Source organism: Lissotriton helveticus, chromosome 11, assembly GCF_964261635.1.
Source record: "Lissotriton helveticus chromosome 11, aLisHel1.1, whole genome shotgun sequence".
Lineage (NCBI taxonomy): Eukaryota > Metazoa > Chordata > Amphibia > Caudata > Salamandridae > Lissotriton > Lissotriton helveticus.
Genome location: NC_136072.1, coordinates 892,012,989 through 892,035,882, shown reverse-complemented (window position 1 = coordinate 892,035,882; position 22,894 = coordinate 892,012,989).

Here is a 22,894-nt window from a genome sequence, read left to right as displayed (position 1 = left end):
GTATGCGTGTGTGTGTATGCGTGTGTGTGTTTAAAAGAGACCGATGACTGTGGGGGGGGAGGGGGTGTGTGTGAGCAAGCGAGTGTCTGTCTGTCTGTGTGTGTAGATGCGCGCGCATGTGTGCCAACTTCAAAAAATCGGAGCCGGGGATGTGCACAGCGCGGCGCGGGGCTGGACGTGCGCGTTCGCGCACCCAAATCCAAAAGGAAAAGCTCGTAACACCCTCTTGTCCCTAATTCCCCCGAGACGGCTGACTAAAGTTGTCGAACTGGAGCATCCTATCGGATGCACTCCAGCTCGACCTAAAAAGACGTGGGCACAGTCAGTGTGAATGTTAAGTATAACATAGCACTACGACCCTTTGACCGACACAGCCTAGGCTGTCACCAAGCTCTACAGACAGGTACCGTCATTCAAGATGACTGGCCTGCCACATGCGATAAAAATACAGACATAATCAGGCAGGCGCGCTGTCTTCACCAAGTTATTTGGAAACATTTTCAAATTGATTAATTGCGATTATCATTCCCTTTCTATTCCGGAAGTGCAGAGAAAGAATCGGTAGCTCGGCCTTCCTGCAGGCTATCAAGTTGCTACTGTCCAAACGAATTTCCAACCACAATTGCTCTAGTATTTCCGTCACAAGTCTGATAAGTTGACCGGCTGCTTCCAAACGCAGGACAGGCCATTTATTTTTATTTCGGAAAGGCAGAGTTAGAAAATAAAAGTATAAACCTGAGACCATAAAACTGGTGCTAATGCAGTCCTTCTGCTCGGTTTGAAAGAATCCAGACAGAGTCAAGGGGCATTTGGATTTAGCACTCGCAGTTCTCAGAGTAATGTACTTGAGGCCCTTCTTTCGTATTCAAGATATATTGTTGGCCAGCAGTGTCCTCACAGCAAACTGCGCAGAAATATGGTTTAGCAGCAGCAGTCACGGGCGGGCCATGGCTCGCGCTACAATACTCGCATGGGGGGGGGGTCGGGAATCGCACGGGGAGATTAAAAAAACACCATTATTAACAAAAATAAACTTACCGGATCTGCACCGCCTCTGCTAGTCCTCCTGCTTCTGGGCCGAGGTCCGACTCCCGCATTGGCGCCTTGGCAATTACCACCTGCTCTCAGCCAATCCAGACGCTGCTCCAGCAGCAGGGCCAGGATTGGCTTGAGCAGTAATGTGCATGTTGTGTTTAGGGTTTAACATTTTTTGCGACGAGCCCGAGCATGCGCACTAGGCGGCTCATTAGAAGAGTGGCATGAAACAACCCTCACTCTTCTAATGAGCAGCCTAGTGTGCGCATGCTCAGGGCTGGTGCAAAATGTTTAAGCCCTAAGCAGACCATCCGCACTCCTGCTGTGCGCTCCCCGACCACCTGTTATGTGTTATTATGGTGGATGTCACGTCAATCAGACACTTGCAGCTGAACTGCTGTAGTGCTGCCCCGCCCCCTTTCTTAGCTGACTGCCTCCATCGACCTGGGAATGGATACAGGGATTGCATTGTGGTGAGTCTGAGAGAGAGTCAGAGTTAGACGTGTGACGGCAATGCTCGGTGGGGCAACGCCCAATCGCCCTAATGGACGCACCGTGCCTGCGTCCACCACCACGTCCACATCCACCACCAGGTCCACTGCCACCATGTCCACCACCACCACGTCCACCACCACCAAATCCACCATGTCCACCACCACCACGTCCACCACCACCACCATGTCCACCACCATCACCACATCCACCACCACGTCCATCACCACGTCCACTACCACATCCACCACCACCACGTCCAGCACCACCGTGTCCACCACCACCTTGTCCACCACCACCACATCCTCCACCACCACATCCTCCACCACCACATCCTCCCCCACCCACCACATCCTCCACCACCACCACGCCCACCATGTCCACCAGCACCACATCCACCACCACATTCACCACCACATCCACTACCACCACATTCACCACAATCACGTCCACCACGTCCACTATCACCATGTCCACTACCACTATGTCCACCACCACTACATCCACCACCACCATGTCCACATCCACCACCACATCCACCACCACCACGTCCACCACCTTGTCCACCACCACCACATCCACCATCGCCATGTCCACCACCACCAACACGTCCACAACCACGTCCACCAACACCACATCCCCCACATCCACCACCACCACATCCACCGCCACCACGTTTACCTCCACCACATCCACCACCATCACGTCCACCACCATGAAAGCCACCACGTCCACCACCACCAAATTCACCACGTCCACCACCACCACATCCACCACCACGTCCACCACCACATCCAGCACCACCACCACCAACCACCACATCCACCACCACGTCCACCACCACGTACACCACCACCACGTCCTCCACCACCACGTCCTCCATCACCATGTCCTCCACCGCCACCACGTCCACCACCACCGCATCCATCACGTCCACCACCACCATGTCCACCACCACGTCCACCACCATGTCCACGACCACCACCAAATCCACCACGTCCACCACCACCACGTCCACCATCACCATGTCCACCATGACCACGCCCACCACCATGTCCACAACCTCATCGACCACCACCACCATGTCCACAACCACCACATTCACCACCACGGCCACCACCACCATGTCCACCACAACCATCATGTCCACCACCACGTCCACCACCATGTCATCCACCACCACATCTACCACCACCACCATGTCCACCACCACGTCCACCACCAACACCACATCCACCACCACCACGTCCACCATCACCACGTCCTCCACCACCATCACGTCCACCACCATGAAAGCCACCACGTCCACCACCACCACCAAATTCACCACGTCCACCACCACCACATCCACCACCACATCCACCACCACGTCCACCACCACATCCAGCACCACCACCACCACCACCAACCACCACATCCACCACCACGTCCACCACCACGTACACCACCACCACGTCCTCCACCACCACGTCCTCCATCACCATGTCCTCCACCGCCACCACGTCCACTACCACCATGTCCACCACCACCACGTCCATCATGTCCACCACCACCATGTCCACCACCACCATGTCCACCACCACGTCCACCACCATGTCCATGACCACCACCAAATCCACCACGTCCACCACCACCACGGCCACCACCACCATGTCCACCACAACCATCATGTCCACCACCACGTCCACCACCATGTCGTCCACCACCACATCTACCACCACCACCCTGTCCACCACCACGTCCACCACCAACACCACATCCACCACCACCATGTCCACCATCACCACCAACACGTCCACCACCACTACACCCACCACAACGCCCACCACCACGTCCACCACATCCACCACCACCACCACATCCAACACCATGTCCACATCCACCACCACGCCCACCACCACCACATCCACCGCCACCATGTCCACCACCACCATGTCCACCACCAACTCGTCCACCACCAAATCCACCACGTCCACTACCACGTCACCACCACTACATCCACCCCCCCATGTCCACCACCTCCACGTCCACCACCACGTCTACCACCACGTTGACCACCACCATCACGTCCACCACCACCACATCCACCACCACGTCTACATCCACCACCACGTCCACCGCCACCATGTCCACCACCACCATGTCCACCACCACCAAATCCACCACGTCCACCACCACCACATCCACCACCACTACCACCACATCCACCACCACATCCACCACTACGTCCACCACCACATCCACCACCATGTCCACTGCCATGTCCACCACCACCACATCCAGCACCACTACCACGTCCTCCACCACTACGTCCTCCACCACCACATCCTCCACCACCACCACATCCACCATGTCCACCAGAACCACACCACAACGCTCCACCACGTCCATCACCACCACCACGTCCACCACCACCATGTCCACTACCACCATGTCCACCATCACCACGTCCACCACCACTACATCCACCACCACCATGTCCACCACCACCACAATGTCCAAGTCCACGTCTACCACCACCACCATGTCCACTACCACCACATACACCACCACCACGTTTACCATGTCCACCACCACCACCACATCCACCATCACCACATCCACCAACACGTCCACCACCACCAATACGTCCACCACCACCAACATGTCCACTACCACCAACATGTCCACTACCACCACTACGTCCACCACCACATCCACCACCACCATTTCCACCACCACATACACCACCCATCCACGTCCACCTCCATGTCCACCACCACCACATCCTCCACCACAACATCCACTACCACATCCACCACCACATCCACCACCACCACGTCCACATCCACCACCATGTCTACATCCACCACCATGTCCACCACCATCACGCCCACCACGTCCACCACCACCACGTCCACCACCATGTAAACTACCATATCCACCACCATCACCAAATCCATCAGGTCCACCACCATGTCCACCCCCACGTCCACTACGACGTCCACCACCACCATGTCCAATACCACCACCAGGTCCTCCATCACCACATCCTCCACCACCACGTCCTCAACCACCATGTCCACCACCACATCCACCACCACCATGTCCAACACCACCACCACGTCCTCCATCACCACATCCTCCACCACCATGTCCACCACCATCATGTCCACCACCACATCCACCACCACGTCCACCACCACCACGACGGCCGCCACCACCACCACGGCCACCACCACTACCACGTCCACCACCACCACAATGTCCACCACCACCACATCCACCACCACCACATCCACCACCACCACATCCACCACCATGTCCACCACCACGTCCACCACCATGTCCACCACCACGTCCACCACCACCACCACCATGTCCAAGTCCACGTCCACCACCTCCACATCCACCACCACATCCACCACCACCACATCCACCACCACTACGTCCACCACCACCAACACATCACCACTACTACATCCATCACCACCACCATGTCCACCACCACTACCACGTCCACCACCACATCCACCACCACCACATCCACCACCACCCCATCCACCACCATGTCCACATCCACCACCATGTCCACATCCACCACCACGTCCACCGCCACCACATCCGCCACCACCACATCCGCCACCACCACATCCACCACCACCACATCCACCACCACCACGTCCACTGCCACCACATCCACTGCCACCACATCCACCATGTCCACCACTACATCCACCACCACCACTAAATACACCACGTCAACAACCACCACCACGTCCACCACCACCACATCCACCACCACATCCACCACCACGTCCACCACCACATCCAGCACCACCACCAACCACCACATCCACCACCACGTCCACCACCACGTACACCACCACCACATCCTCCAACACCACGTCCTCCATCACCATGTCCTCCACCGCCACCACGTCCACCACCACCATGTCCACCACCACCACATCCATCATGTCCACCACCACCATGTCCACCACCACCATGTCCACCACCACGTCCACCACCATGTCCACGACCACCACCAAATCCACCACGTCCACCACGTCCACCATCACCATGTCCACCATGACCACGTCCACAACCTCATCGACCACCACCACCATGTCCACAACCACCACATTCACCACCACGGCCACCACCACCATGTCCACCACAACCATCATGTCCACCACCACGTCCACCACCATGTCGTCCACCACCACATCTACCACCACCACCATGTCCACCACCACGTCCACCACCAACACCACATCCACCACCACCACGTCCACCATCACCACGTCATCCACCACCATCACATCCACCACCATGAAAGCCACCATTCCACCACCACCACCAAATTCACCACGTCCACCACCACCACATCCACCACCACGTCCACCACCACATCCAGCACCACCACCACCAACCACCACATCCACCACCACGTACACCACCACGTACACCACCACCACGTCCTCCACCACCACATCCTCCATCACCATATCCTCCACCGCCACCACGTCCACCACCACCATGTCCACCACCACCACATCCATCATGTCCACCACCACCATGTCCACCACCACCATGTCCACCACCACCATGTCCACCACCACGTCCACCACCATGTCCACGGCCACCACCAAATCCACCACGTCCACCACCACCACGTCCACCATCACCATGTCCACCATGACCACGTCCACCACCATGTCCACAACCTCATCGACCACCACCACCATGTCCACAACCACCACATTCACCACCACGGCCACCACCACCATGTCCACCACAACCATCATGTCCACCACCACGTCCACCACCATGTCGTCCACCACCACATCTACCACCACCACCATGTCCACCACCACGTCCACCACCAACACCACATCCACCACCACCACGTCCACCATCACCACGTCCTCCACCACCAACACGTCCACCACCACTACACCCACCACAACGACCACCACCACGTCCACCACATCCACCACCACCACCACATCCAACACCATGTCCACATCCACCACCACGCCCACCACCACCACATCCACCGCCACCACATCCACCGCCACCATGTCCACCACCACCATGTCCACCACCACCATGTCCACCACCAACTCGTCCACCACCAAATCCACCACGTCCACTACCACGTCACCACCACCACATCCACCCCCCCATGTCCACCACCACCACGTCCATCACCATGTCTACCACCACGTTGACCACCACCTCCACGTCCACCACCACCACATCCACCACCACGTCTACATCCACCACCACGTCCACCGCCACCATGTCCACCACCACCATGTCCACCACCACCAAATCCACCACGTCCACCACCACCACATCCACCACCACATCCACCACCACATCCACCACCACGTCCACCACCACATCCACCACCATGTCCACTACCATGTCCACCACCACCACATCCAGCACCACTACCACGTCCTCCACCACTACGTCCTCCACCACCAGATCCTCCACCACCACCACATCCACCATGTCCACCAGAACGACATCCACCACCACCACCACCACAATGCTCCACCACGTCCATCACCACCACCACATCCACCACGTCCACCACCACCATGTCCACCACCACCATGTCCACCACCACCACGTCCACCATCACCACGTCCTCCACCACCATCACATCCACCACCATGAAAGCCACCACGTCCACCACCACCACCAAATTCACCACGTCCACCACCACCACATCCACCACCACGTCCACCACCACATCCAGCACCACCACCACCAACCACCACATCCACCACCACGTACACCACCACGTACACCACCACCACGTCCTCCACCACCACATCCTCCATCACCATATCCTCCACCGCCACCACGTCCACCACCACCATGTCCACCACCACCACGTCCATCATGTCCACCACCACCATGTCCACCACCACCATGTCCACCACCACGTCCACCACCATGTCCACGGCCACCACCAAATCCACCACGTCCACCACCACCACGTCCACCATCACCATGTCCACCATGACCACGTCCACCACCATGTCCACAACCTCATCGACCACCACCACCATGTCCACAACCACCACATTCACCACCACGGCCACCACCACCATGTCCACCACAACCATCATGTCCACCACCACGTCCACCACCATGTCGTCCACCACCACATCTACCACCACCACCATGTCCACCACCACGTCCACCACCAACACCAAATCCACCACCACCACGTCCACCATCACCACGTCCTCCACCACCTACACGTCCACCACCACTACACCAACCACAACGCCCACCACCACGTCCACCACATCCACCACCACCACCACATCCAACACCATGTCCACATCCACCACCACGCCCACCACCACCACATCCACCGCCACCACATCCACCGCCACCACGTCCACCGCCACCACGTCCACCGCCACCATGTCCACCACCACCATGTCCACCACCACCATGTCCACCACCAACTCGTCCACCACCAAATCCACCACGTCCACTACCACGTCACCACCACCACATCCACCCCCCCATGTCCACCACCACCACGTCCACCACCACGTCTACCACCACGTTGACCACCACCTCCACGTCCACCACCACCACATCCACCACCACGTCTACATCCACCACCACGTCCACCGCCACCATGTCCACCACCACCATGTCCACCACCACCAAATCCACCACGTCCACCACCACCACATCCACCACCACTACCACTACCACCACATCCACCACCACATCCACCACCACGTCCACCACCACATCCATGTCCACTACCATGTCCACCACCACCACATCCAGCACCACTACCACGTCCTCCACCACTACGTCCTCCACCACCACGTCCTCCACCACCACATCCTCCACCACCACCACATCCACCATGTCCACCAGAACGACATCCACCACCACCACCACCACAACGCTCCACCACGTCCATCACCACCACCACATCCACCACGTCCACCACCACCATGTCCACTACCACCATGTCCACCATCACCACGTCCACCACCACTACATCCACCACCACCATGTCCACCACCACCACAATGTCCAAGTCCACGTCTACCACCACCACCATGTCCACTACCACCACGTACACCACCACCATGTTTACCATGTCCACCACATCACCACATCCACCATCACCACATCCACCACCAACACATCCACCACCACCAACACGTCCACCACCACCAACACATCCACCACCACCAACATGTCCACTACCACCACTACGTCCACCACCACATCCACCACCACCATTTCCACCACCACATCCACCACCCATCCACATCCACCTCCATGTCCACCACCACCACATCCTCCACCACAACATCCACTACCACATCCACCACCACATCCACCACCACCACGTCCACATCCACCACCATGTCCACATCCACCACCATGTCCACCACCATCACGCCCACCACCACCACGTCCACCACCACCACGTCCACCACCATGTAAACTACCATATTCACCACCATCACCAAATCCATCAGGTCCACCACCAGGTCCACCACCACCACCATGTCCACCACCACGTCCACTACGACGTCCACCACCACCATGTCCAATACCACCACCAGGTCCTCCATTACCACATCCTCCACCACCACATCCTCAACCACCATGTCCACCACCACATCCACCACCACCATGTCCAACACCACCACCACATCCTCCATCACCACATCCTCCACCACCATGTCCACCACCATCATGTCCACCACCACATCCACCACCACGTCCACCACCACCACGGCCACCACCACTACCACATCCACCACCACCACAATGTCCACCACCACCACATCCACCACCACCACATCCACCACCACCATGTCCACCACCACCACATCCACCACCCCGTCCACCACCACCATGTCCAAGTCCACGTCCACCACCTCCACCACCACATCCACCACCACCACATCCACCACCACTACGTCCACCACCACCAACACATCCACCACTACTACATCCATCACCACCACCATGTCCACCACCACTACCACATCCACCATCACATCCACCACCACCACATCCACCACCACCACATCCACCACCATGTCCACATCCACCACCATGTCCACATCCACCACCATGTCCACATCCACCACCATGTCCACATCCACCACCATGTCCACATCCACCACCACGTCCACCGCCACCACGTCCACCGCCACCACGTCCACCGCCACCACATCCACCACCACCACGTCCACTGCCACCACATCCACTGCCACCACATCCACCATGTCCACCACTACATCCACCACCACCACCAAATACACCACGTCAACAACCACCACCACGTCCACCACTACCGCCATGTCCAGGCCACAAGTGCCTTGGTTCTGACCCCGGGCGGAGAGATAATGAGAGATGATACAGGCGTGAAACCAAGTGGGTTCCGTCCAGTGAGGCTATAACAAGCATGAGGGGGGAATGTCCACTGGCTCCGTTACATTGTCCGGCACTGCCCCAATCAGGGGCCCACGGACCCTATGAAGAAGGATTCTGTCCATGTAAGGAGCATCCCTGTGGGAAAGAAGTTCTTACGTGGTGCATAAACGTGAATCTTTAAACAGGTCTCCAACCTTCTGGAGTCCATGCTTGGTTAATGTACGCTTGGTAAGAGTTTCAATGGTGAGGGTTATCTGCCAATGGTATATGTGCAGAGTATAAAAATTCAGTTTGTAAATACCGCCGCATTTTGGTGCATCCCCAGCACGTCGTGAGCAGCGCCTGAATCTCAGAGGGGCAGCGATGCAGGCCTTGTGGTAATATAGCAGATAGCAGATTAGGGTGCATCTGGGAGCGTTCAGGCTTAAGATACTGGAGTTGGCCATCAGGGTGATACCAGTAGTATGTAAAATGGACCTGAGCAACAAGATAATATAAGTAAAAATCAGGGACTCCAAATCCAACCTATGTGCAGCTATTTACCAGCCCAAACAAGGCGAATGAGTAAGGTCCGGAGTGTGTCGAAAATTTTTGTGGTAAGAGCAATGGGAATATTCAGAAAAAGATATAGAAAATGCAGGAGGACCACCATTTTCATTACAGCGATTCTACCCGCCATGGAGAGGGGATGTTTGATCCACTGCTTAATCTGTGTTGTGAGACGGTCTATTGCCGGACCATAGTTAAGACGAATTACCTTGGATGCACAGCAGTGCAAGAAAATGTCAAGATACTTTTGGGGGTCGATACACCATTTCAGGGGGAAGTCAGAATCTTCTTCTGTAGTAGCCGGAGTCCAGAGGAAAATTTCTGAATCGGTCCAGTTAATGACCAACCCAGAGTACAGCCCAAACCGGACCACTTTATGCGATAGTTGGGACAGATTCATTGCAGGTTTCCGCACAAACAGCATGACATTGTCGGCATAAAACAAGGCAATGAGGGGACCCGTGTGAGATTGTAAGCCACAGTTGAGATGTGTCTCTTGTATATGCCGTGCCAGGGGATTCATGGCAACAATAAATAATAGGAGCGAAAGGGGGCACCCCTGTCTAGTGCCAAGTGTCAAAAGGAATTGAGCTGTTATTTCACCGTTTAGCTTCAGGCGGGTAACTGGGCCACAGTATAAAAGGCGTACCAAATTTAGAAATCCAATTGGAATACCCAGTTTCTGCATCTCCGCGTACAGGAAAGGACACTCTAGTGGATCAAAAGCCTTTTCGGCATCGAGAAGAACGACCGCAGCCAGCAATGTAGGCTCTATTTTGTTCATCACTTATAAGATAGCGCGCAGATTCAGTGCAGTGGATCTGCAGGGGACAAAACCCGCTTGAAAGGGGCATAATATGGTGTCTACAATTAATGATAGACGGGTAGCCAATACTTTGGCTGGGATTTTAAAGTCATGATTAAGTAATGATAGTGGTCTGTAAGATGTACAGTGGTGTAGTGATTTGCCGGGTTTGAGCAGAACTGTGACTATGGCTTTGCTCAGAGTAGGAGAGAGAGATCCATTCTGTAGGGCCTCATCATATACTTCTAACAGTCGTGGAGCTAATTCATGTTGATAGGCTTTATAAAACTCTCCCGATAGACCATCAGAGCCCAGAGCATGGCTACTGGCCAGGTCTCTTATTGACTGTTTAATTTCATCTTCATCTATAGGAGAGGCTAAAAAATCACGCTGTACCTCTTCTAACCAGACCAGGCCACCTCCTGCAGATAGTCTGCCAGGGCTTGTCCCACTGGGGGACTGCACATTGTATATAAGTGGGTGTAGTAAGAAAGAAAAGCAGCAGTGATGTCCGTCCCCCTTCGTCAACATGGCATCAGTGTCTGTGTCGAAATGTGTGATGAATGCCGATTGGTATTGAGGTCGGAGCAGACGGGCAAGCGTCCTGCCGGGCCTCCACGTAAACTCGGGCCGTCGCGTATTTGCTTAGATATTTAACCTCGCGGGTGGCTAAGTCAGTGAATTCGGTCAATAGTGTTGCACGGTCACGCAGCGACTCGGGCGAAGAGGTACTCTGTGCAGCTATGTCCATATCCTTTAGTTTCCCCTCTACCACCTCCAATTCCCTCTGTATCGAGCAAAGAATGCCAGTGTGCTTAGAAATACATACCCCACGTATACATGCCTTAAAGGCGTCCCCACAGTATGGATTGTGAAGTCACTGTTCGTTCGTTGAACAGGAAGTATTCTCAGTAACTCACCTCACTGTAAAAAACCGAGTTGAGCTGATGCAGGAAACCTCCATAAAGGCCATAGTTTTGGGATCATGGGGAAGTCAACCACGAGCAGAGCGGGCGCACGGTCGGACAATGTACGGGGCAGATAATCAATCATTTGGATTTCCAATGGAAGCAGTGGTCGATCCGGGACTAGGAGCCGTGAGGGGCAGCATAGAATGAGTAGTTTCAGGCCGTTGGGTGTTTTGTGCGCTAGGGATCCACCAACAATGCGGACTTCAATAGCGTGGTAAGGCCCTGTGTTGCATGCGGTTTTGTGGTACGTCCTGGGCCAGTAGTGTCTGCAATGGGGTCTAATGTAAGGTTGAAGTCACCACCCATGAGTATATTGCCAGCGTCAAGGCAGTCAATCTGTGCAGCAAGCTTGGGAAAAAAAGTCAGAGGTGTCTACGTTTGGTGCATATATGTTAATTAAGAGAAGTGATTCTCCTACTAGCAGACCCAGCACTAAAATATATTTGCCCTTGTCATCCACCCCAACATCCGAGACCTGAAAAGGGAGAGATTGATGGACCAATATACATGCCCCATGTGAATACAAGGTATAGCTGGAAAAGAAACGGTGGCTGCCCTATGACGACGCAAACCTGTGCATCGGGATTGGTGCATAGTGCGTCTCTTGAAGGAAGGCTATTTGGATAGTATGTCTGGCCAAATAAGCTGAGACCTAACAGCCCTTTTCTGGGATTAGAAAGTACTCTCACATTCCAGGATAGACATTTAAGGCACAGACCAGAGCTGTGCTCACCAGGGTGAGTCATCTAAACTGTGCTAAGTATTTCACTGCATCCTGCAAATACATACGAGTCACACCATGAGTAATGCAAAGAAACTTTGCTTCTTACCAACAGAAAAAAATAAATAAACAGTGGCAAACAATCCCACCCTCTCCCCCCACCCACATCGTATACACAAAAGGAAGCACCCGGTGAATCCCAATCGAGAATTAACAGAGAGTAGAGAAGGGAAAGAGGGGAGGGAGAGAAAGAAAAGAAGAGAGCAGGAAAACATTCTTAAGGGGTAGGCAACACTCCAAAGGAGCCATCGATGTATAAAAGACGTAATAAACTGGATCGTTTCCGCACAATACATAATTGTTCCGCAGCTAGGAGCATTCAGTGCATGGAAGTTCTGCTAAGTATACCCACCACCTACAGACAACATGTAACGTCTCCCTGTAGTCTGAAACATAGTTCGCCGGCCTCCGTCGTTCCATGTTGGGCACTTAGGGTGCTCCAAATGCACCTCAGGTCACCAGGCGGCCACCAGCTGCTAAGAGTCAGGGTCTCGGCATCCACCATGTCCATGTAGCCTGTCCGCATTCTGCTGCTGTTTCTAGAATTTCGCAGCATCTTCAGGGGTGTCGAAGATGTGTGCCTGACCACCGATCCGGATTCGGAGTCGGGCTTGATATAGCATGGCGTATTTAATATTTGCTTTTTGGAGGGAACGCTTAATGTCCATATACTTGCGACGCGCCTCTTGCACAACTGGTGTAAAGTCCTGGACAATTGCGACGTTTGATCCTTGGTAGCTGAGCGAGCTGCGCTCCCCCGACATCCGGAGTACATGAGCTCGGTCATGATAATTAAGGATTCTGGAAATGATCAACCTTGGAGGCGCACCTAGCACCGAGTGGGTTCCTAATGTCCGATGTGCTTGCTCCACAGCAAATGTGGCAGGAAAGGCCTCTCTCCCAAAGATATCCAACAGGACAGTCTCAACGAATGTGGCCATGGGCCAGTGTTTGTGGATTCGGCTATACCTGCGATGTGGATATTATTTCTGCGTGAGCGCGCTTCTAAGTCCTCAGTCTTGGTAGCGAGTTGTTTTAGCAGGCCGTCTGCCATCTCACGTCGCCTCTGAACAGTGGGTTGCACATCTTCCAAATCGGAAATTCGTTGCTCAGCGCTCCTGATACAGGTATCTTGTGCCGCCAGGTGCCCATGGATGTTGTCCAGTTGCATGGTAAGGGTGTCTAAGCGGGCGTAGATGGATTGGAAACCGGCACGCAATTCAGTCATTATTGCGGTGGTGCCCTCCAGCTGGTGCGTCTCCGTTTCAGTGGTGCCCTCGGTCTCCTCGCATCTAGGAGTCTTTCCAGCCTCGAAGTTTAACTGGTGTTGTTTGGGATCAATGCGTCCGACTCCCATTTTGTTCAGTCGAGGTAATTCCCGTGTCACCCAGGACCGATCGCAATGAGGACAGCGTTCCGATGTATTGCGCCAATTCACCCCCAGCACACAGGTCTCAGCACCAGTTGTCCACAAACAGATATCCACTGTTTAGAAACGATTTAATGCAGGAGGGCACACGCCACCAGAGCATCTGCTAGGCAATGCAGCAAATGGTAGTTTTCAGGGTCGAACAGGCCAATAGAAGAGGAAAAGCGCAGGGTCTAAACAATCAGCATTTGCAGGTCACCGAGGACCATAATAACTCTGCCACCACGCAGAGAGACCGCAGGGAGCACTCTGGGTGGGAGTCGCAATCCAGCTCTGCAGGCACAAGCATCGCTAAAGACTTGTGGGGAGGAAGTGCCGCCCGTGTTGCATGGCACCTCCTACCTCACAATTCAACTGGAGCAAGAGAGCACTCCCCAGCAGGTGGTGTCTACAGCGAGAGGTTTCAGTGCGGCCCCCAACTCGTCCAGATTGGCCACTTCATAGCGCCGAGGCTCTTAAGCTGGTGTCTAGCTGCGGTCTGCCTTCCACTTACTGGGCCCCGCCCTCAGGCTCACCTGAGAGCCCTGTTGTCTTGAGGCCTCCGAGGGCCGTATCAGGCTAGGGAGCGCGATCCATCAGATATCGGCGTAGTGACCGTTTTCTGGGACCGCAATTGGTCCGTTCGGGTGTCGGGTTCTCACATCGCCGGAATCAATGCAGGAAGCTGATTTTCGGCCACTTTGTACTAGGTGTCGGAAGAAAAATCGGGTGACGACTCCAGAACAACAGAGTCAAGCGGTCATCTTGGTCGCTGGCTTGCCCACATCCCCCCCTGAGTGGATAAATTTAATTCATGCATTCCACCCATCACTTTTTGTATACTTTGGTGTGTCGCCCCAAGTGGGACGGAGATGCACAGACATGAGACCCATGCGCACTGTATCACTGGAACCAAGCTATACCTGACTGATGAGCCAATAACAATGGCGAAACCAGTCCTGGGTTGCTTGTTTACCAGTTCAGGGAGGGCCTGGCTTGGCAGTTTGAGCTGGACTGTCCCATTGGAGCAGGGTCAAGACTGATTTGCATATAGCTGGGTCAAAACTGAGGTGGCATGGTCTGTAAAATAATGATAGACTAGGATGGGGCCTCGAGAAATTACCTCTGACTGAGTAATTCAAGAATTCTGTTTTGAATAGTTTAGAAAGTTTGAGGTACCAGCAGACAAACAGAAAATAAATGCAGTTCAACAAACGAGCTCCAGAAAATGAGGACGCATTCCCATGCACTGACCATATGCCCCAGAAGACCGCCTTCTCATTAAGAACATATACTGCATGGGGAGGCATTAAAATAGCATGACATGGAAAACCAGGGAAGCTGAAGGAGAAAACTGCTATTTTTTGTCACATTCCCTCCAATGCACCACGCCATTCATGGCCACGAGAGTCATATACAGCTGACTGTCAGGCTAAGAACATGAGTCATGCCTGCGTGGCCTTAGCCAAGAAAAGCTTCTGAACCAACTAAGCCACTCACGGACAAAAACTTAGAAGATTCCAAGCCCGGACAGTAGTGCATTTCCACATGAGCAATCAGGTTGCATCCAGCACATTTGCCTGTGCATCTCCAGGAAGATCCAAGAAGCGCAACTAAGTAAGCCTGCAAATGGTCACAGAGCCACAGACTTGGCTGCCACATACAAGATATCAAGACTAGACCTAAGAAGTGATTTAGCTACCCGAAATGTGTCCTCTCATGTGTACCATCTCTCAAACAGCATGGGAGTAGTCCACTGAAAGGCATGTGGTGGTGCATGAGCAAAGAGCCAGGCTCTGTGGTGAAAATAATTTCTTTCCTGCTGTCTTGTTCAACTGAGTCTTTCTGTCAGATGGAAGGGAAAAATGCACTAATTCCTCCAGAATCAGCAGCCTCCAGTCCCAGCCGAATTCAGGTTGTCAGGAGCCTGCCATTGAGGATGAGCAACTTGACAGTGAACGGCCTACACTGAAGCTGGCCAAGCCTGCTGGCTGAGGCAGGGGCAAGCTGTGCCTCAATTAAAGGCAACAGAGGTTCCAAAGTGGAGGAACCAAACTGGAAGATTTCTGTCAAAATGTTTGCCTTAATCTGTGCAACTGGCCGAGACAAATCTAGGACCTCTTAAAAGCAAAAAAATATTATGAAGACACAGCCGAGGGACAACCTCAGAGGAAACACTGAAGTCATTGGGGTTCAGGAGACCCAAAACGAGTCACTCGTCGGAGTCCGAATAACTGGAGTGAGTTCATCTTGCTACTGACCTACAGGACATGAAATCCCTTGACCTGAGCCTGAGCAGGCCTGCTAGAAGCTCAAGACTCTGCTTCCCCATGAGTTCCAGTGGGACCAAAACCGACTGTCACTGCACAGTTCTAGAAATGGAAATGGATCAAGTGCTTTACATGACTGGTATTGGTGCTGATACCAAAACAAACAATGATGCTTTCTGCAACAAAAGAGAGACTGTCAAAGTTGGGAAGTATGCATCAGAATGCGGCTTCATCTGTTTTAAGTGTTCTTGGTGCATATTTCACAGGTAGTATCAGGCGAGTTGAAAAGCACAGAGTTGAGGCCAGTGGCAGAGACCTGATCAAAGGTCCCTCAGGCACCTTGGGCCCTTAGTTACACCAAATGGTGGACAACAGATCATATCAAACAAAGATTGGGTGAAAGCTACCAATAGAGCACGGTTAGAATCAATGGCCAAAAAAGGAAGCAGTGAATCACTCAGTACCATCGCTCTTATAACAGAGTTGGGAACCAACATCAGGTTTGGGTTTACCAAAACAGCCCATGGTTCAGAGGACAAGGTGAGGAATCTGCAGATAAAGGTATGCATCAGACTCTGTTTGTTATAAGTGACCATTGTGCAGTTATGGTTAAGTGCTGAAATGGCGAGTCTAATATCCTTCGCATTTTTTATGTGTCTCAGTGGAGCAGGTACATGAATGTACCACAATGTAATAGCAGCGTAGACATTGCCTGCTTTCGCATTGCGTCCTGATATTGGTTCCCATTGAGGTCTCAGGGTATTTTGACAGTGCCAACCTTTAAATCTCTTATTAACATTTGTTAAGTTGGTACATTTGTGCCATAGATTTTCAGTCATATGCCACTTCACAAATGTTGAAGTTGCGGTGTTACCTGGTGAATGATTGAGGAGTTGCAGATTTGTGGATTCGATGTGGACTTCAATGGGTTTGAAGGGGGAGGACTTGGGCGGCTTTGTAGTATATAGCTGTTAGACTGAATAATCATTCACTTTCGGATAGAATGCTGTAAGTTGGTACAGAAATTTGTCTTTGTAATATTAAACACATAAGAGCCAGACCCCAAGTGGAACTTGCCTATGATGTAAAATAGTCTAATCACTATTGCCGACAAATATCAAAAAATCATTTTAAATATTTAGAGTTGCGTCAAATTTGGCGCAAAAGTTCATGTGCATCCTCATGTTGGATCTAGGCTGTGACATCATAAATATAAAACCAAAATCGCTGCCAATAAGGACACCAGGAATAAGTAACACACACCTGTAGCAAAAGTAAACTTATAATTTGCATCATTTGTATCCCTGCAACACATACTATGTATATTTGGATAATGTTTCCTTTGTACTTAAACAATACACAACTTAATCTTGATAAAAGTTTCCACTGCAAAACCAAAGGTCGGTGCACAGGAGGTTTGTCTTTGAGCACTTGCAATACTCTCGGCCCAACTTTTTGCACCCACAGCAAATGCATTCTTTGCATGCCTTAGATGCCTCTGGAATGGTTGTCCAATGTGGTACCATTAGTCCATCAATCTGTTTCCAGCCCGATCATTTATATTGGGCAATTCTTGCATGGGCACTAAATTCTGACCCCTTGGTACGCAGATCATTTAACATGTTGAAGAAGAGAATATTTGTGTAGGTGAGATGTTTTCAAGAGTTATGTTGCCACTTGTAAACATGAATTGGCGAGCTCTGCTTATTTAATGCAATGGACGAATGCAGCTATACATTAGTACAATGAATCTCTTCACATTTCCAAAGTGAACAGGATCATCTGAAATTAGTCAATCTGACAGGAATTTAAATACAGGCGTAACAGAAGATAGTGCCATCCAGTTGTCATGAGCTGCTTTCTTCCCACTGCCATAAAACGACATTGTGCTGTCACAACCGGTAAAAGCATGGAAAAAGGGCAGAGATTCACTTATATCAATGCCTAAGGTTGCCTCAATACTGTGAGCTGGTCTGTAGTGGAACTTTTTTCCTGTACCAAATGCGAACCACAATTCTTGACATCCAATTTTTCCTAAATTAGCAATCACAGAAACTACTACATAAGTATCTATTGTACGGATCATTATTTTGAAATTACCTTCAGTTGCTGCATGGAAAGAATGAAACGTGTCCGCTTCCTCATAATTACAAGGCAATATAATTTCAAAATTCTTAATTGGTGTGGAACTTGCAACTTTATCCTATCAGGTGACAATTACTTCCTTCCCTTTGATTTTAATAAGTTGCACACGCCTACTCAGTAAACCAAACAACTCTGTCTTCTTTTCATCTTGCCAGTGGAAACTATGTCAATCTTTCACTTGCAAAGACCCTCACCTCTTTGCTTGATGCTTCCTGTAAGATATGTATCTCACACAAAATCCAATTGTTTCACATTCCTTGCTTGAGTTTCTATGTAGGGTATAAAAACTGTTGGAGCGTAATCATTAAATGTTTTACAAGGCTAGGGAGGTAGCAAATGTACTATACCTGCACACTCTAATATATTTACATGTACTACTGCAGCAGTGTTGTGTATGGTGGTACATCTGGCAACGCAGTCTAATAGCTGCGACTTCTGTCTTTGTCTGAGTTTCCATTCACAGATATAGATGGCGGAAAAGACTGATTATCGTGCTTGAAAAATTCTTCCTACACCTGATATATAATCTAGCAAACAGATTGCAATTACTTTTTTACGATGATAGTTTGTCCTTGGACTCTGAAGTTTTACGCAGGCTGTGCTGAGTAATTGAAGTTTGTTCCTTGGTATTGGATCTATTATAGGCTCGAACTTGTTTGCAACACCTCATGAAAATAGTAGTTATATTGCGCTACACCTATTTCATGTACTTTTTTTCACCAATGGGATAACTGTAGCAGGCATAAATTCATTGCTGTCCAGATTGAATAGATCACTGCTCTCCACTTTAAACCGATTACCATCTTTCTCAATTGTGTACAGTAGAGATTTGCCATATTTTGCAAATGATTTTTGCACACTAGGTATTTGTTCATGTTGGCAAAGGCTGGTTTTGTTGGCATGCATACATGTTTGATCAAATTTATTTGCAACTTTGGAAATCTCTGGCCCAGATATCATCCAACTTCTGAGAGCTCCTGGATTTTCCGTTAGACCTACAGCGCCTCCATCTCCCTTGATGATAGCATTTTCCTGCTTTTGATCCAAAGTAATTGATGAGAATGCATGGTTGATTTTATTGATAGCAAACTTTCCTTTATGAAACTCTGAGTGAATGTGTGGGTAGCATTCTGCTAGTGTTGCCATGTCGCGAATGTGGACAGAGAGCCATCGAGAATAATGACTATGATTTGTAGCAACTATTCATGGAACCATCTGATCATGTACTTGTATATAAAAATCAAAGTTATCCACTCCAATTGAACAAACAAATTCAAGTGCAACTGTCTGCAAATCCATGAGAATTGCCCAAAATTGGAAATGCAGGTGCTCGTTTGATATCCACTTAATCGAGTTAGAAAACTCCCTTATATCTTCATGGGACTGTCTAGATTCAAGATAACTTTAATAAGTCTTCCTCTGTAATATGTGCAGTGCAGCAACAGTAATTTGATGAGCATGGTGTGTAAAGGTTAAGTGGGAAACCTTCAATATAGCATCATCTTTTTTAAAGAAAGTAATTTTGATATGAAGTCCCCCCCCGCCCCCCGTTGTTACAACATATTTATCTTCCCCATATAACTATGGTACATCCAATTGAATTTGTTTTGCTAGGTGAAGAGAGGTTGGTCCATTAAAATAATATGTAGCAGATTTACAAGCACCGTGCGACACTTTTATGCCGCCGTTGCGTCACGTTTGTGACGCAGCGATGTCGTAAACAATGCACCACATTGTGGCACATTTACAACGTGACGAATCTAGGGAGATGCATCACATTGTAAAGCCATGCGTCACATTATACCTGCGTCAGGTATAATGTATGCAGGGTGAGCGTTCCGACGCAAGAAAGCCTCGTAAAAGTGACGCAGTGAAATCTACAAGATTTCACTGCATCACTTCTACGACGCCACCACGTCCAAACCTTACACCTGCTTGAAGCAGTCGTAAGGAGTGACGCAGCACAATAGGAATAGGCATTCCTGAGCATTGCTGGAGTTGCATCGTACTGGCGACACGACTCCAGCAATGTGTTGCCCTTATGCCAACAGATGCATGACGCATCTGTCAATCCTTGCGCCACAGTGCGCCGCATTGTAAAGGCAACGCATCCATGGTGGTGCAAGATTTTTTTGTGTGACGCATATTGAACTGACGCGTCTCTGCTAATATGCAGAGATGCGTCTGTTCTTGTAAATCTGCACCCATCTGTTTGTCCATGATTGAGATAATGAACAGATTCTTTAATGACATTGATGCAATGCAAGACCACAGATTTAGAATGAGCACTTTCTGTGAACAGCAGCAAGAATGCAGTAGTTGACAGTGGTCTATTGATAGGTGGTAGCAATGATTCTGAAATGCTGCCCAAGATATGCTTTCATCAGAATAAATATTTCCACTCTCAACATTGTGCATCACTCTTTCAAGCCATTTATATTTATAGGTGTTTGCAGCACCAATTATATCACTTTGGTGATCAACTACTACAGATAATAATGGAATGTAACAATCTGTATTCATTGAAGCTGGTTCGATATTTGTGCGCAGTACTGGAAGATTTGAAATCTGCTTTGACTTTGCCATATTAGTATTAATCACCACAATGACATGATTAATTCCTTCTAATTTTCATTTTGGGCGTTGCGTCAGAGCTACTGCTGTTCCATGGAAGGAGTTTTCAGCTGTCATGGAACTTGGGCTGTAATCTATGTTATCAATATTTTCACTAGTGTGTACTTGCAACATCAATTTTTGTGGACACTCAGCTTGTTCACTCTCATACAGTGTGCAAATGCTGTTTACTAGGTAAGCAGATATTTGCAAAACCCTATCACATGAAAGACAAATACCTAGTTTATGGAACTTGTCTATACATTCTTGATTTCTTGTTTCACTTGGGATAGAAAGAGGATTGTATATGAACAGAGGAGTTTCTTTGTTACTGTTATGTCTAGGAACTGAAGAACACTCTGTTCTTCAATTCTTTACACTGTTACACATCAGTAATTCGGAAATAGACAACGCTATATTGGTAATGATTGTTTCACAGGAATACTAATCTCTTGTGTGGGATCCATCACATACAATTTTAACAAGGGCAAGAAGTGATATCAGTTTCTACAATCATCTCCAAATGTTCTATTGAAGTGTTAAGATTTTTGCATCATGTACTTCTACTGCATCACTATGTTTTCTTTTCTGAGCCCGTTGCAGCTTTAGATTGTCGCACTTGTTAAAACACGATTCATGTCACACTGCATTGTTAGTCCTTAAAGTCTGCCCAATACCAGAAGCATCATTAATCTTTTCTAGTTCAATTTTTATAGGCTCACATTCCAATTTTTTAGATTTCTTCAGGTTATGGTCTAAAACACTATACTCTGACCCATAATGTTTGCGTGAAGCATTTGCTGGGATAATAAGTCTTTCTGAGGTGCTTTCCTGACAAAGAACACAGATTTACCAATTTGTTGTAATCATATATTTGTGCTGGACAGCATGACCACAGGTTGTGGGTATTGTTTCAACATGCTACTCATTTTCAGGCTTTACAGAAGACATGTTGAAGGTACACATGAATGTATGATACATATTAATAAATGTTGATACATGTGAATAAGTATGAATATTTACATCAAATTTGTAACAGATTTGAAAGTGTTCTACATGATTTTGGCAGCCATTTTGGTTTTACATTTATGACAGCACCGACTAGATCCAATATGGTCATGCACATGACATGCACTTATGTGTACAAATGAACTTTTGTGCCAAATTTGATGTATATCGGAAGTTTAAAAAAAAATACAATTATTTATGTTTATTCAATTTCCAATAAACATGGTAACATATATGAAGATGCACGTCAAGAAGCATCAATCAGCAAGAAAACAAACCCTCCCAACCCACCGGCATATCAGATGTAGTACATAAGTAATTTGGTGAATCCAGAACAAAGCAGACACATATGAGTGGCATATCATAAACATATTCAAGGGATGG